The sequence below is a fragment of the Lepisosteus platostomus genome, chromosome 6 (assembly GCF_059453375.1).
Source record: "Lepisosteus platostomus isolate fLepPlt1 chromosome 6, fLepPlt1.hap1, whole genome shotgun sequence".
Taxonomy (NCBI): Eukaryota; Metazoa; Chordata; class Actinopteri; order Semionotiformes; family Lepisosteidae; genus Lepisosteus; species Lepisosteus platostomus.
The window spans coordinates 17,041,770-17,059,917 of record NC_142616.1 but is presented as its reverse complement, the minus strand read 5'-3'; the positions used below and the strand labels follow the sequence as shown (position 1 = coordinate 17,059,917).

Here is an 18,148-nt window from a genome sequence, read left to right as displayed (position 1 = left end):
TGTTACATAGTGTAACTCTCATAGGCATTGTTGTTGTTACAACCCAATTATGTGTATTTACCGTGTGAGGAATGGTAGACTCTTTTAATACATTTCAAAACAGCAAGCAGGTATTTGGCATAGTAATGCACTGTTTGTTCTATGGACTGAAATTTATATATGATACAAGGACTTGCTTCTTTTTTATTATTCAAATTAAAAAATCAAATCAAATTAAAATGAGCAATTTTAAAAGGAGAACTTTTGCATGTTTAGAATTGATATTAAAAATACAGGAATTTCTCATTCCATATAGAGGACTACAGAGGAAAACATACTGAAATATGCATTGACATTAGAGATTCCGTTAATACTCTTTGGTATAAAACCTTCAGAATAGAGTAGAAGAGATCCTCTGAATAATGTTTGTTGTATCATCACTGGTTAATTGGTTGAAGCTCGCTCTGAAAAACAAAACAGCATGCAATATGATCAATAGTGCAGACCTAGAGTTGTAACTATTATCACATTATAAAGGGGTGGAGCGCTGGCTCTGTGGCTAAGGATCTAAACCTGTGGCTGGAAGGTTGCCAGTTCAAATCCCATGGCTAGCAGAGGAATCCTACTCCATTGGGCCCTTAATCCCAGCTGCTCCAGGGGCACTGTATAAATGGCTGACCCTGCACCCTGACCCCAAGCTTCTCTCCCTGTCTGTATGTCTCATGGAGAGCAAGCTGGGGTATACAAAAAGACAAATTCCTAATGCAGGAAAGTGTATATGGCTAATAAAGTGATCTTATCTTATATGCAGTGCCCTCCCAAATAATTGTGATTTTTGCTTTACAGTCAAGCAATATTTATTGGCAATCACGTGATTTATATGAAGTACAATACAATTTTTTATTTCAGCTAATTCCATGCATACATTTCATTCTCCAATAACAAAAACACTGTGATTTGAATTGCTTATATGTATTGTGACACCTTCATTTTAAAAACATTTTAGAGAATAAAGTCAGATTATCCCTTTGAGAGAAAAAAAACAGATTACATTAGTGACCCATTGAGCTCACCCAAATCTGTATAATCATTTGAAATACATTGCTGCAGCCTTTCAGCTCTGGGACCCTAGGTTAAATTCTAGACCTGGGGCGCTATCTAGAGTTTGCTTGTTATCCCCATGTTTGTGTGGGTTTTGTCTGGGTCCCCCAGATTCCTCCCACAGTCCAAAATATAAATAATAATAATAATAATAATAAAAAAATAATAATAATTGCTTACACTTATATAGCGCTTTTCTGGACACTCCACTCAAAGCTCTTTACAGGTAATGGGGATCCCCTCCACCACCACCAGTGTGCAGCCCCACCTGGATGATGCTCCAGTCTGCTCACACACACCAGCTCTCAGTGGGGAGGAGAGCAGAGTGATGAAGCCAGTTCAGAGAGGGGGGTTATTAGGAGGCCATAACTGGTAAAGACCAGGGGGATATTTGGCCAGGACTCTGGGGTAACACCTCTACTCTTTTTGAGAAACGCCCTGGGATTTTTAATGACCACAGAGAGTCAGGACCTCAGTTTTACGTGTCATATGAAGGACGGCGCCTGTTTACAGTATAGTGTCCCCATCACTATACTGGGGCATTAGAACCCACATGGACCGCATGTGTCACGATCGCAAACCCCTCCTCTTAAGGGCGCTCCAGCCCTTCCTCGTTTCCCTCATTCCCCACACCTGTTCCTTGTTCCAGCCCCTTTTCAGTTCCCCCTTAAAAGCCAGATGCTGACGCTAATCAGGGCTCTGCATTGGTTCCCGTATCATGTGAGCCTGGGTCCTGGATGTGTCTTGCTCTGTCATGGGTTCCTGTTCCTGTTCCTGTTCCTGTTCCTGTTCCTGTTCCTGTTCCTGTTCCTGTCCCTGTTCCTGTCCCTGTTCCTGTTCCTGTTCCTTAATCTTCTGTCTCGGATGGATTACCTGGCCATGGACATACCCTGTTTTTGGACTTCTCTTTGGACTCGTCCCCGGATTGTTTGCCTTCCCTAACCACCAGCACTCCTTGGACACGCCCCCCTGTTTTTATTCCCATATCCTGCATGCTTTTCTCCCCAGTATTTCCTCACTCAACCCTCTGCATAGGGCCCGGAAAGAACTGTTCCTGACAGCAGGGTGACACCCCTGCAAATTGGTAGGTTATTTGGCTTCTGGTAAAATTGATGCAAGGTGTCAATCAAGGTGTCAGGCTTTAAAATGCATTCACAATTAGATTTAGCATTTTACTTTGGCAGTAAACCTATCCAGTGTATTATTTTGTACTTTTTCACAAAAATTCCGTAGCTGCACTCTCTGTATGTTGTGGGTCATTGGCATGCTGCATTTTGAAGCACTGCCCGATAAATATGGAAGCTAGATCTAAAGATAGCTATGCATCCCCAGGCCACATAACTTCAAAACTGCTTTGAAACTTGCTCAGAAGTAAAAATAAAAGATGAACCAGAGGGATGTTGTAATAAACTTTTATGGACAAATAAAATCTTTATAAACCTTTATCAAAATTACCTCTACCAAACTGAAGCTAAATTTTGAAGAAGTAAAGGGACTGCAGATTCTCTAAGAATAGCACTGGCTCTGCAAAACATGGCATGGCTTGGGCATACATGGTCATACTTAGAAATTGCTCACTCATGGTATACTTGGTTGACACTTTTACTACAATCCTTAGAGTAAAGTGTCTCATTTTAAGGAACATTTATGCAACTTCGTTCATACCTTTTAAGTCAAGTATTTCTTACTCTGGTTTATTTATTCAATCAACCTGTGCCACAGAAATGGAGTTCGGTAGCATTATTGTGGAGAAAATGTAGTTACTGTGCATTGTTGGCCACTGCATTCCGTCCCCAAGTGCCAATTGGCCCTCCTAAGATGCTATGCAGCACTTGCCTTTCTTGATCTTGTTCTCATGGAGCCATTTTACACTAAGGGACCAGCCTACAGGGCAGGCAAAGGGACTAGACAAAGCTGCTAATACTGTTAAAGAAATATGAAATTCATCACAGTCTAAATCAAAGAATGAAAGATTATCAGCTGTTGGATAAGCATGATGGGGGGTATAAGAAGGGGTATAATTTTGTCTTAATATGTTGATTTCTGTTTTTATTCTTCCACATGTGCTGTAAATAGAAAATGTTAAAAGCTGTTAAGAAATTAAAGTTATAAAAAAATCATAAGTTATAAAAGGAATAAGTTACAATAACAGACAACACCTGAATTAAGCTTCTGTAAAAACTTTATATTACACAATTCCAGTATAATTTTGTATATACAGTGTAATGGCACTGAAATTAGGCTGAAAGAGCTGAAAGCAAAATGTAGACATGGTAGCACGAAAATTATTTTCTTTAACTTGGTTACGGTCTACAAAACATTAATTGGAAAAATGTTACTCACCTCTTGGTCATAGGCAATATCCAAGAGCTCCAGAGCAAAATTAATGCAGTTATATGTCAAAAGTTTATATTCCTTTTGATCAAGCATTGCTTCTTCAACTTTTTGTTTAAAATGATCAGCATTAAGCATATAACGCCTGTAGACCTGGTATTTATGTTTACCAATCACACTCTTAACGCTCTCCTGGACTGTTTTTCCTTTTGCAGATGAAGACACTGATGAACCAGATGCAATTTCACCTTTAAATGAAACGAAGTACAGTATATTAAAGGTGCTTATCTACAATTCACTTGTCACACCAGGGCCGGGTGTCCTCTAGCTGACTCTGTGAGAATTAGTTCGGGCCACCTGTTTCTCCATCCAGCTGCCTATGAACCCGGCAGACAATCTTCCAATCAAGCCACTAATTAAGGATTCTATTATAGGTCTGCTCACACAGACCAGCTCTCAGTGAGGAGGAGAGCAGAGTGATGAAGCCAGTTCAGAGAGGAGGATTATTAGGAGGCCATGACTGGTAAAAGCCAATGGGAAATTGACCAGAAGCTTTTGAGGAATTAACTGCTACTTCCCTCAGTTACCTGACTAATTGTAGGAAATCAATTGCTCAGGTGAAAATTTAAATCGCAAAAAGCTGAGGCTGAGTCAGTGAATGGTACCTACTACTTGGAGAAAGACAATAGAAGTGCAGTGTGCAAAATTAACATGAGAGAGACTAGGAACATTGGAACTGAGGACTAAGAAACTGTGAGTGTTTCAACTTGTGTGTGTGAAAAGTCTCAGAGACTGATTTGGAAGTCACAGGGAGAGGCTGAGGTCAGAAGAGTCATGGAATAGTTGGAAAAACTATAGTAGGAAATAGTTAAAAAGCTTGCCCGTGTCTGAAAAAGACAATGAACTTCCCCAGTCAGGTAGGCCCAAGGAATCAGAAAATTCTAGGTTTGGCTGCTGGCTGGTTCTTTTTTTCCATGATCTCAAAATTCTCTAGAAGAATTATGTGATAGCAGCTGCTAGCAGGGCTAGCACTATATTCCCCTGTAGCAATAATAGATGTGAAACTGACAACAGAGATGCTCAAAGGACAGGAGTTGGAAGTCACATGGGTCGTTAGGACTGTGAAATGTGAACAACAAAAGGGCAGAAAGAGTAGTAGAGTGTGTTTTCGCCAAGAGGGTAATCAGGATAGAGGGCATTGAGGGACATCAGTTCTGGGATCTGGGACCTAACAGCTTTGGCACAGTGAAGATTCTCCAAGCCAAGTAAGGAAACCTCTATATACTTGGTGGGCTTTCTATATCCCTCCTGAAATTTGAATCAGAACCAACAATTGCCACAAAAAATAATTCAACCCCACTATGTTATACAGTATTGCTCAGAGACCTGGTGGATTGAGTGAGAAAGAAAGCTGGAACTGTGTCACTTTCAACCGAGTATTTTATTGGATGTAGACCATGGAAGGTTTTCATGGCAAATTCTAGCTAGTGGCACTGCTGATCAGCTGGTTACATAAATTAAAAACCATACAGTTTGTGGTGAGTATAGAAGGCAAGGCCCATGGGTTCCTCCTAGATTTGTCATTTGATGAGGACTATGACACACTAGTTACCACATTTGAATAGTGATTTGGAAACACTACACCTATGCTAATGCTCAGGGAGAAATTTAACTGTAATAAAAGACAATCTGGGGAGAAACTTGGTACTTGTGCCGTTGATCTGTGCTACGTTGTGTACAGAGTCTATCCACTGTTCCCCAAGGAAGCCACGAAGAATTGCTGACACACTGACTTGTGTGTCCCAGACTGTTACGCATTCCACACGCGTCTCTGTCCCGTCTTGTATTCCCACGCGCGCCATGTTTAACAAATGCTCACGCCGCAAGTAATACTCCTGTCACTATTTTAGTTCCCCTCTTTCCTCAATTCCCCGCTCACTATTGTGGATACTCCTAGAGCGCGTTATTGCCTTACTAGCTTTCATTTCGGTATTTGATCTTGTAGCCTGCCCATCGTTTTTCGACTTTGCCTTTAGTCTTGGATTGTTGCTCTCTCGTTGTCTTTCCCGTCTTCAGACCTACTCGCTTGCTTCCTGGTTTCGTTTTTGGTCAGTGATTTGGATCCATACACTCTGCCTGCCCTCACACAGATTGTCTGCATTATCAGGTGTTTCTATAAGCCTCGAACACCCTGGAAGGAGGCTGACAAAAGATTGTCTCACCTGGGGAGTGATGGCTTGACATTTGTCTTTACTTAAAATTTAGTATCTACGATAGTACTATACTATTCCAGATACTAAAACTCAGAAAAGACTACGTGTAAATTTAGATTACCCGATGTGGACACAAAACTTTTAACACTTCTAGAATTGTCACAAACGGTTGGTAATATATTATATTCTTTATTCAGTGTCACTATAGGCTTTTCTGGGGACCTTTAATCACTGCTTTGGTGGGACCGAATCAACACTAGTGCTGTGTGAATTGCTTGAACACTGCATGTCAGAGCTGAGAGGAGGGCTCCCCTGCAGACATTTGCTATCTACTTCACATGGTTTATCAAGGCTTTCCTCATGCCTTCCAATGAACACGAGTTGCTGGAGTCTGTTACCTGAACTCAAGTTCAGAAAGGCAAGCTCAAGTTGGATCGATAGTGTATGTGAGATGGAGAGTGACCCACTTTGAATATATCCTGTGGCCATTTAATTTTAGGCTGAAAATTCTAAATTCTTATTTTACTCTACAGTACATGTTAGACTAAACAAATCATTCAGTAAAAGCATGATCTTGTATAATATTTAAAATTGTCATAACACCTGCATTTTGTGTTGTCTGGTGGTCATAGACTTCCTAATCAGAATCAGAAACTTTTATTTGCCAAGTACAAGAATTTATCTTGGTGCAGGTGTCGACATAAATTCCAATAAGATAAAAGTAACAAAAAAGAAATCTACTGAATATCACTGAATCAAAGTTCAGTGATATGTACAATTTAAATTTAATACAAAGAAAATTAATGTCAAGGTAATAAAGTATTAATGTTTTTTTTAAGAATAGGAAAAAACTTCACCTGAAAAATGTATAACGATGTTTCCAGCATCATTACAAACCACAGCAGCATGCTTGTAGAGGCCATATTTCACAAATATGAGATCTCCTAGTTCCAGGTCCGGCATTTCAGTTGATGAAAAATCCTTTATCATCTTTAAATATTTGCATTTCTCCATGTTATTCATAATTCCATATTTACATGCGATGGAAGACATCTGAACAAGATAGAAATTATGTTACACAAAGTAAGTAGTAGTTACATCATTTTCCCTACGGGATTAATAAAGTATTATCTATCTATCTAGAAAACATTTTATTTGCTGGATACTCTAAGATAACCCAAAAAATATGTATTGCTCTGTTTCTGATCATTTAATATTTAAAAACATCAAATTATTTTAATATATTTTGTATTTATGTTATTCTATTTTGTTATTCTGTATTAAAAAAACATTATTCTAATGTTGTATCAACTTACCTTAAAGACTCCAAAAGAGACAAATTTGTGTTTCTTGTTTTTCTTTTATATGATAGCTGGAAATAATTTTGACAGTATATGTTTATAAAGAAAAAGACCACTCAGAATGAAACTGCAAGCTATTTATGTGAGGTTTTCTGGGTGTGGCCAGCCCTTGACTAACTTTGTTTAATTCAAATCAAAAATCTTGATGGCCATGCTTCTACTATATTTTAGTAAACTCACTTTACTCAAGACTAAGACTTCTTCTGCACTTTATTAAATGCTGAAGTTAAACAGTAATGAATTTCTGCATTAGCCTTAGCAGGAAGTCTTCAGGATTGCTTTCTACATTACTGACGTCACATTCAGAAATTTTCCACTGCTGTACAAAGGCTATTGTTCCACTGATCATAATGATTTGTATTTTGATGTAAGTTCAAGATCTGTAAAATGAAACTAGACTAATTGTAGAAGCTCAGGAAAAGGCTATCAGGGCAAAAGAAAGTATGTACTTTGAGTGAGAACTATAATCAGAAAAAACATGCAAGAGCTATAGTAAATACCAAACAGGTTATATTTTTCAGTTTTCTAAGATTATGATTCTGAAGGAAGCACACTTATTAGTACTGTGCAAAACCAGTATCTTAACTCTTTCTCTTGCAATCACCGCAACACATAATAAAATTAGCATAATTTGCTAGTATCTTACACCCTGCAGTGGCATAGTGCTCACAGGATGTGTAAAGTAATGAGTTGACTTGAATGCAAAATGTTTCCTCTGGACTTCCCCTTATATTTTCTGAGGGGAGGGGGTTGTAGTAACAGATCAATTTACTTGTTATCTCTTACTGTTTGAAAGCTCAATTGTACAATAATTTGTTCAAAGGTTAAACAGAAAAAAATAAATAAAAAAGTGTTTGAGGTGAAATAGCATATAAACCAAGTTCTGCTTTTTTCAATATCAATTGAGACGTCATGGAAAGGACTTAGATGCAGAATATGTCAGACCACAGTCATTTAATACACACAATATTTTAGTTGCAGTGTTTTTTATTCTCTGTTATCACTATTACTTACCTTTTTTGTTACTGGACATCCACTTCAACATAAACATTTTAAATTTAAGCTTTTAATTAAAATAAATTTGAAAAAATATGAAAACACAAATTCTTAATAAACACTAAATAACTCAAGTTCAAGAGATTGTTACAGGCTGAACACAGAACAGGTTGCGGAGTTGAGATGGGCATAGTCACAGTGCTGTAGTGCCTTTTACTTAGTAAACAGTACATATATTGGAGAAAAGAGTAAAGATTTGCTCACAGTGTCAATTAAAATAAATTAAATATTCTTCAGTCACTGCTAATGCTTAACATTGGTTTCATAGAATCCATTTTTGCTTGTTGCCAGGTCAGTCATTTAGCTGTTCCTCCTCTTGCAGCCCTGCAGCTTAAAAGCTTAGATCTCTTCAGGAACTCTTGTGCTCTGTGGTGCCTGTATCAGGAATAGGTTATGCCTCAATCAAGAATTATTCATGACTTGTTCACGACTATGCCACCTAGCAACTATAAAGGATGTGAGGTCATTTATTTCTTTGCCACAGGTTCTATTAATCTCCCAGAATCACCAGTGCACACACACCTACAACTGACATTATTATACTATAAGTGCCCTTTTTATTTAAAAAAAGTTAATACTATCTACCCAAGCAAGGCACATTATAAAACCCTAATCCAAAAGACACACATTTCAGGCTGGCCCACTGGACTCCACCTACCCAACAAATCCATATAAATATTCAATACTAAGTGGATTCAAACATGCACAGTAAAGCAATTAAATGATTAAATCATTTCACTAACAACCAATGCACCACGAGTGCCCCTGTTGGTCATTTTGGCCAGCCAATCACGTACCGTGGTACAACGCAGTGAACTGTGGATAATTTTGTGTGGTATGGGGTTGTACAGTGCATTTTGAATGGCTGCATCTATAGTTAAAATTATTGAAAAAAAATCATAATCATTAAGAAACTTAAAAAAGATTCGGAACTATGTAATATAAAAATCAAATTTTTGTAACAATATGTAAATGAGCTGCTGGGAATGTGTACTTTCTGTCTTAACATCAAACAAAAGCAAACTGATTTACATTTCCATATATCTAGATGTTAAGGACACAGCACTATCATTTTTTGCAAACAACTGGTATAAAGCAGAACACACTCCAGCTGGGATGCCAGTGCATCTCCAGGCACACACTGATACAAAAATGGCAGCCTTTGGATCCCACAAGAATGCTGTGCGTTTTGAGCTTTTGAGGCCTCTGAAAACTCAACACAAAACTGCTAGAGAACAAGGGGGAAGTATCCCACTACAAGGAGAAACTGACACAGTGGTTGTCCGTGCGGTGCCTGTATGGGTCAGTAGGAGAGTGGTGGGAAGAGGTGAAGGTGAGGACAAGGGCCTTTTTCGTGGCTGAGGGGAGGAGTGCTCCGCTGCCAGACGGAGAGGAGTGCTAGCCAGGAAACAGAGGCAGCTGCAGTGTCTCTACACGATGCTGCACAGTGGCTTCGATGTGCTCGAGGATATCACCCTTTTAAAAAAGGACATCCGGAGCATAGCGGAAGAAAGTAGTTGAGGCGTGCTGTTAAGAGGCAGAGTGCAGTTCTTGGAAGAAAATGAGAAGTGTACTCGCTTCTTTTTCAGGAAAGTGGTAGGCTCCAAGTCTGTCATGGAGAGGGTAGTTGATGAGGAGGGAAGAGAGAGAACAGAGCCGAGTGCTATCCTCTCCTGCATCAAGGCCTTCTACTCAAGACTGTACAGCTCTACAGAGGTAAATGATGAAGAAATTCATTTTTTTACCTTAAAGCTAGAAATCGTTTTGAGCGAAGAAGATAGGGAAGTACTTGAGAGGGATTTGACAGTAGAAGAGCTGAGACAGGCTATGGAGAGCTTACAGAAGGGGAAAACTCCGGGTGCTGACGGGCTCCCAAAAGAATTTTATTGCACCTTTTGGGATCTGCTTAAGGATCCGCTACTGCTCCTATTCGAGGAAAGCTTTAAGACAGAATTGCTGCCTGACTCCTTAAGAGAAGGCACTATCTCTCTCTTAAGAAAGAAGCGAAAAATGATATAAAGAACTGGAGACCCCTCAGCCTGTTAGGCGTGGACACTAAGATCCTGTCCAAAGCCCTTTTCCTGCGCCTACAAAATGTAGTGGCCTCACTGGTAGGGAAAGAACAGACTTGTGGGATAGCAGGACGCCTGATGAGCGACAACCTGGTCTTGTTGAGGGATGTCTGTCTGTACTCAGAGGACCGCTCCCTCCCTCTGTGCATTTTAGGTGTAGACCTAGAAAAGGCCTTTGACCGCCTAAACCGGCAGTACTTAACATCGGTACTTGAGCACATGACGTTTGGCCCCATCATGAGAAAGTGGATTAACCTGTTGTACACAGGTAGCAACAGCAGAGTAATGGTTAATGGCAATAGATCACACCCCTTTGAAGTCTGTTCAGGGGTGAGGCAGGGCTGCCCATTATCCCCCTTGTTATTTGTTTTGGCTATGGAGCCCTTAGCCTGTGCCTTGCGCCAGATAAGGCCATTAATGGGATACCAGTGCCTGGAAGTGGGGGAGGAGAGGTAAAGATGTCTCTGTACATGGATGACATCACCCTGCTCCTCTCTGACAATGCTTCAATTAGCAGAGCTTTGCAGTGCTGTGATCAGTTCTCTTTGGCTTCCTCTGCAAAAATTAATAAATCCAAGAGTGAGATTTTTATCAGAACTGGAGGGAGCCAAAAGAAGAACATGATCTCAGGCTGCAAGAGAAGAGAATTAAGGTCCTGGGGGTGTATTTTGGAGAAGAGATGGAAACAGTAAATTGGCAGAACAAAAACTGATGCAATGGAAGGACCGAGACCTCACCATGACAGGGAAGGTGCTGGTCATCAAAGTCGAGCTCTTGCCCGTCTTGAATTTAATGGCTTCTACCTTCCCAATCCCACACTGTGTTGCGGCGGTGCTGAGGAGATCGATGTTTCAATTTCTATGGGGTGGGAAGCAGGAAAGACTCAGGAGGGAAATAGCGTACAGGCCGCTACCCTTGGGGTTAAAGCCTGTCCCAGATATTGCTATGAAGCTGTTGTGCATTTTCCTGGGCTCTCTTCTGAGAGGCTTTGCGACAGCACCTGAAGTGTGTACACCTGGGCTTATTTTGCCAGCCTTTGGGTAGCTAGGGAGGTGTTCAGAGTGTGGGGTATCAGACCCAAGCTGGATGTCCCACTCTCTGACACATGCCCTCCAATTTATGGGACAGTTCAAAATTTTCTAAGATCTCACCCAATTGGCCATATTCCCTTGCGAGATGTCAGTGTCCAAAAACTGGAAGACTTCGTTGCACCTCAGAACAATAGGCAGACCACTGTGGGCATTTTAACATCAGTCCAAACAAGGAAGGTGTAGAAACACACATCCATCCAAGTTTCTGTGCAACGTTCACAGAGACTTAGCCTGGAGTGTCGTCCACCAGTGCTTAACGGTGCAAACTTTCTTGTAGCGCAGGGGCCTCACCCCCAGCCCTCGCTGCGTTAGGGTGGGCTGCAGTGAGGAGGAGACAGTGACCCATCTCCTGTGGTCCTGCTTTTTTCCTCAGGCTTTCTGGGCCCAGTGTGAAGGCTGATTGCAAGCCCTCACGCCCCACTTTTCCCTAACCACTGCTTTCATTATATACGGCATCTCTCCTGTCAAACTTCCTCCTGACGTGTTTGACAGGATCTGGGCCGTGGTGAACAGTGGGAAAGACGCCCTGTGGAGAGTGAGGAACATGGGGGTGTTCAAAGGCATCGAGGTCCCAGCCAAGGCAGCAGGTAGCCTGGCCCTGCCCATCACCCGAGAGGACTATCACCTCAGAGATCTGTGGAGAGAAGGGAGGCAGGAAGCAGAAAATCTGGGGGACATAAATAGAGGGCATAGGACAGTATCTCAAGAAGCTGTGAAAAACATTATCATGTAAAAGTAAAGAATGGGATTTGCACCGGAACAAGATAAATTCTTGCTTTGTAACTGTTACCGTGTCAAAACCTACTGAGATGTGATCATATATCCTGTTTTAAGTTTGTATATCAATGTAAATCTTTCTATGTTGTGATTCCCTGTATTTATTTGTGAAAAGAAAATAAAGTTTTTAAAACTTGAAATCGAGTAATGAAGCCAATTTATAGATGGGAACTATTAGGAGGCCCTACTGTATTCTTTTCAAGAAACGCCCTGGGATTTTTAATGACCACAGAGAGTCAGGACCTCAGTTTTACATCTCATCCGAAGGATGGCACCTGTTTACATTATAGTGTCCCTGTCACGTAGACTGCAGGGTGAGTGCCCCCTGTTGGCCCCACTAACACCTCTCCCAGCAGCAACCTTAGTTTTTCCCCAGGAGGTCCCTCATCCAGGTACTGACCAGGCTCACACCTGCTGAGCTTCAGTGAGTTGCCAGTTGTGAATTACAGAGTGATATGGCTGCTGGCAGAATGAGAAAGGAAGAATTGAATATACCAGAGAGAATTGTATAAGGAATAAACTGAGAAAGATAAATCGGGCAGACCAAGAGGGGAGGAGAAGAACACAACAGGAGGGAACAATATCACCATGTATAGCTGGTAGAGCGAAAGAATATTAGACATATGAACATAGAACACATGAATATTTAACCAAAGATTTGAGAAAAATCATTGAGAAAAGAGAAAAAAGAAACAGGAATATAGAGAGTATAGTATAAATAATATATTGACCTTTCAATGTGATTCTTAGTTAAATAATACCTACAAAAGCCCAAAAAGAGATAAGCTGCCTTCTAACTAAACAGAATACACTCCTTCCAAAAAAACAAAACAGAGATGGAGCTTCTGTTGTGTTACCTAGAGGCAAAATGCCTCTGTCCTGTTTAGTGAATAACTCTCTATCCTTTCCATCCCATCTTCACACACTTCTGCTCTATCACTAACCACAGTCACTATAACACCTGTCCTCTCCTCCAACTTCCTCAACTCTTCCTTTACTTAAACTCACAAACCTTTCACTGCTACATCTATAATCTTTTCCTCTACATTTTCAACCTTCACTCTGAGCTCTTAGGGAGTGATTTTTATATTGTTTTCTAATTTTTCCAAGCTACAATTCACTTCAGTTACTATGTTTTGTAGAGTGTTCTTCATCTCATTTTCTAACTTAACTAAAAAAATTAATCCACTGTGTCCTACAACCCTTACAGTTTCTTGCTGTGCAGCTGCATGAAATGATTCTGTTTCCGATGCAAAAACTTCACTCCCCTGGGACTATAGATCAACTGTAACTTCTGCCTCTGCGATCTCGTCATGAACTTCCTGGATATCTGCCATTTTGTTTGTACAAAACACTGCTGCACATAATAAAATCTACCTTTGTAAAGTATTACTCTTCTTGAACAAAACTGTTTAAACCAGAGAATCTCGTACTAATACCAATTGTTAAAAATAGGAGGTTACAAAAATGGAGAAATATCAGAAAATGACCAAGTGGATAAATCAGTTAAATCAGTAAGTAAAATAAATAATTATCACCCCCACAGTGTCAATATGTGTGGATATTACTTGTCAATTCTTTTATGTGTGCGGCACATTGGGAAATTGTGATTTTTTGTCAGTGTGATCAGAAACTACATGCTATGAAGGAGATGATTCTGTTTTAAATAGACCCTTTAAAAATAATATATATATATATTTTAGAAATCTAAAATTAAGAAACGCCAATCCAGAAGTACCATAAATATTTGTTAGTTTGTCTTTGTCTCCTCATGTCAGAGCAAGTAGTCAATATTTACAATAAAGCTTGAGGGGGGCATTCATGACAGCATGATTGAAAGGCAGATTAGCATATACTGTGTGTGAAATTGGGGTATGCGAAATGACAAATTCCTAATGCAAGAAATTGTATATGGCTAATAAAGTGATCTGATCTTATATTATTAACAATTCATATAAACTATGGTAATTTATATATTTATGTATAATATTATACATAAATAACAATTAACATTACTTTTATAATTGCATGCAGCGGAAGTGAAACCAAACAAATCACAAATGTCTCAAACATTAACATTAGTATGTTAAATGTTAAGTATGTTAAATTTAAATAACATTTTTAACATCTCATGATGTTATTTAAATAAAAAATAAATAAATATTAAAAAACACTGAATGTAAATTACTGAAAACACATCAAAAACATTTTGTCATTAACAAAACAAAAAATTTGATTTCTACAGAAAAGACATTAGTATGGTAGCAGCCACAGTGTTCACGCGGGGAAAAACAGGACCAAAACCAACTTTGGAGTAACACACCTCTTTTTTCTAGGAACTCAATCCAGCCCCAAAACAGCAGCAACCAATTAATGCCAACTAACAAAGGCTTGATTACACGCGGGCATTAATAGGAACTGGTATACTGGGTTAGGGTGGTCACAACTTTCTGGGAAAAACAGGGCCAACAACAATAAACTACTTACATACATTCCTAAACAGCTATTTACATCCCAGCTGCCCCCTCAGCCCATCCTCCGGTGGCGATTCCCTACATGCACTGCGACGCATTCACTATCTGGGTGCACTTCCACTAAGGCACCCGGCAAGGGCGCTACAGTATTTTCTTTAACTGAGTTATTGTTAGACATTTCTGTACTGTTTACTTAAAAAAATAACAAAACCTAAAGGGGATTTATATAATTATATATATATAACTAGAAAATATTTTTTCAAGCTTTAATGCTCTCCCCTCACCTTAAAAATTACATCCTTTGCAGAGCTTTTATGCATACGCTAAACCCTTCTCGAAAGCCTAATATGTAATGACTTCACACACCCCTCTATCTCTACCTGGTATAGGACCTGTAGCCAGTGAAGAGTGCAGCCTAAGCGAATGCACTGTCACAGCACCTATTAATCAGTAGAGGCCATTTACACAGGTAATCAGGGTTCCTGACAAGGGATTCTGTCACAGTAGGATTAACCCTTTGGGCGAGGAATGTTCCTAGCAATACCAACGGGGTGCTAGGGCCCCTCTACATTACCACAGGTTCTGTTTATCTCCCAGAATCACCAATGCACACACAGACCAGCGACAAGCATTTGTATTATATAAGTGCCCTTTTTATTTTCCAGCTACATTCACATTCACTATCACCCAAAAACACAACGAAAATGGCATTTGCAGCAGCAAAAGGTCCTTCCCAGTGTCATAATGAATACAGAGGGGCAGCAGTCTTTCCTGTAAAATACTGAATAGAGGCCACTCAAACGTTTCTACTTAGTACCTGTAGTCTCCGATGGCCCACTTGGAGGAGAGGGGTATCGCCCAGTCCTATTTCCCGAGTCTCTGTTCAGGTAACAATAGAAATCCTCTGCGACTGTATTACATTCCTCTCAGTTTGAATCGGCTAGCTGGGCCGGTTTCCTTGCTCCTCACTTCAGGTGTTAAAAGTCTCTGTACAGTACCTCTGTTCCAATGCCAATGTCTCCTGTGGTCGTCAGTTACTAAACCAGTAGTTCCTTGTCTGCAGGTATTAGAAGTCTCTGCACAGTACCTCCATGGTCTCGCACTCTGCAGCTTCCCTTTTGCTGCCTTGTTGTCTCCAGGGTCCAGTGGGAATTAGGAGCCCCCTCTGTTCTGTCTCAAGTGTTTTTATCCCTCTCCTTAGCCAATCCCTCTCAGGGGGTTTTCCACTGATCCTGTCAGAATCGGGTTTGCCCAGTATTTTTCCAGGAGGAAGCTCGTGTTGTTTGAGGGGTGTGGGAGTGCCGAGCTAGGTGTTATGGGCCTTTATCACTTCTTTGTTCACTCTCCGGCTCTCCCTCCTCCTCCCTTGGTCTGGATAAAACTGGCACAGTGACTCCTCACACCTCCAAGTCTCGATACCTAATTGCTCCCTGAACGACTTGGGTGTGACCGTTGTTACTGACTGTTCCTGCTAGATGGTATTCATTAGGACAGCTGCAGTTAACACCCTTGAGAGGAAATCAACATAACCTAATCAGTCCCAGTCTGCTACTGCCTCAGTGGCCGACATCCTGCAACACTAATCAACATAAGCCAATCAATCCCAGCCTGTTATTGCCTCAATGGCCCACTTCCTGCTACAATTCTTTACATAGGAAATCAGAGTTCTAACAACAACATATGGCAAACTCTTTTAACAGGGTTCACATTTTTAATTCGTATCTGGTCTGTCCAGGTGATCTTGAGAAGAACCTCTCACCTCTGTATTTCTGTCTCTTGTCATTTTTCCTTTCTTTTTTTCTTGTCTGTACCTGCCTGTTTTTATGCCTCTTTCCCAGACTGTTGATGACACTTTAAATGATTTACCCAGAAATTAATTAACTAAGATAAACCAAGGTAAACTATACAATTGCTTTCACATTGCCAATTCTTTGACCACTGAATATCGCACTACTACTCAGCACCCCTACATCTCAGCAAACTTTCTTTTTGCTTTGAAGTTCACAAGAACTGGAAATGCTGACAGTAGCCATGCGTTTGAAGTTCACAAGAACTGGAAATGCTGACAGTAGCCATGCGTTTGAAGTTCACAATAATAATAATAATAATAATAATAATAATAATAATAATAATAATAATAATAAAAACTTTATTTTATATAGCGCCTTTAAAGGTGACTTCTCAAAGCGCTTTACAGGATGACAATAACAATAAATAAGAAGACTACAACAATAAATAAGAAGATTTCACAAGATAGGACACAATTATAATTACAGCAATACAACAATAACAATAGAGACCGTGGAAGGTGGTATTAAGAAGAGCAGAGGGGTGAAGAATGGAACCAGTTAAGTAAAGGCTTTTCTGAAGAAGAAGGTTTTGAGTCTGGATTTGAAGGAGTTTAGAGAAAGTGACTCTCTGATATCCTTGGGCAAAGAGTTCCAGAGCTTGGGGGCATAGCAGGAGAAGGCCCTGTCGCCCATACAATGTAGACGGGCTTGGGGGAGAGTAAGGAGGGCAGAATTTGAAGAGCAGAGGTTGCGAGGTGGGGAGTAGGGCGATAAAAATTCAGACAGGTATTGAGGTGCCAAGCCATGTAAAGCCTTATAGGTGAGCATGAGGATTTTAAAGTCTACGTGGAATTTGACCGGAAGCCAGTGCAAGGACTCCAGGATAGGAGTAATGTGAACACTTGCACTAGACCTGGTCAGGATTCTGGCTGCTGAATTTTGGACATACTGCAGCTTGTTCAGAGTAGATTTAGATACCCCAGGGAGTAAGAGCATTGCAGTAGTCACTTCGAGAGAATACAAATATGTTGATCAGCTTTTCAGCCACAGTTAATGATAGCATAGGGCGTAGTCTTGCGATATTTCTAAGGTGAAAAAAAGATGTTTTGACAGTATGCTGTACATGTGGGTCGAATGTTAAGCCAGAATCGAATATAACCCCAAGGTTTTTCAATTTTGATTGAAGCTCAAGTACAGAGCCATCTACAGATAGGGTTACAGGACTGGCTTTACGAAGTTGATGGGGGGTACCAATAAACATGACTTCAGTCTTGTCACAGTTAAGATGAAGTAAGTTTTGAGTCATCCAAATTTTTATGTCAGAGATGCAATTAGATAGAATAGAGACAGCCACATCAGTGTCGGGTTTGGTATGGATGTATATTTGAGTATCGTCAGCGTAAAAATGAAAGCTGAGGCCATGTGAACTTAAAAGCTGACCAAGTGGGAACATGTAAATGCTGAAGAGCAAAGGGCCCAGTATTGAGCCCTGGGGGACACCAGCCTTGACAAGACCAATTTCAGACCTGTACCCATTGAGAGAGACAAAGTGACAGCGATCAGTGAGGTAAGACTGAAACCATTTGAGGGCAGAGTCAGAGACTCCAAACAGTCTCGAGACGAGAAAACAAGAACTGGAAATGCTGACAGTAGCCATGCATTTGAAGTAAAAAAGAACTGGAAATGCTGACAGTAGCCATGTGTTACCTATTGTATCTAGATTCTTAAAGACACTTTAACAGTCACAATATTTGTAACAGTATGCTAATGTTACCAAATCAACGAGTAAGGAAGTGTTTTAAAACAACTTTGAAATGTGTTAAAATGTTAAAGAAACTGAGTTCCAGAAGAAAAAACAGTCTGTCAGCCCTTTTATTGATGGTGTCAGAGAATTTGTCCC

At 40.2% G+C, this 18,148-nt stretch overlaps 1 protein-coding gene and 1 long non-coding RNA gene across 5 annotated transcripts in view; one reads left to right on the top strand and one right to left on the bottom strand.

The window, feature by feature from the left end:
• LOC148661124 (butyrophilin subfamily 1 member A1-like) overlaps positions 1 to 18,148 on the top strand; it is a 57,210-nt gene that overhangs the window by 18,398 nt on the left and 20,664 nt on the right. The gene's annotated exons all lie outside the window — the stretch shown is intronic.
• LOC148661125 (uncharacterized) lies at positions 66 to 7,134 on the bottom strand. Its single transcript, XR_015939443.1, has 4 exons — positions 6,944 to 7,134; positions 6,485 to 6,680; positions 3,424 to 3,662; positions 66 to 443 (listed from the first exon to the last, which is right to left on the bottom strand). It is a non-coding gene; the product is annotated as an uncharacterized LOC148661125 (long non-coding RNA).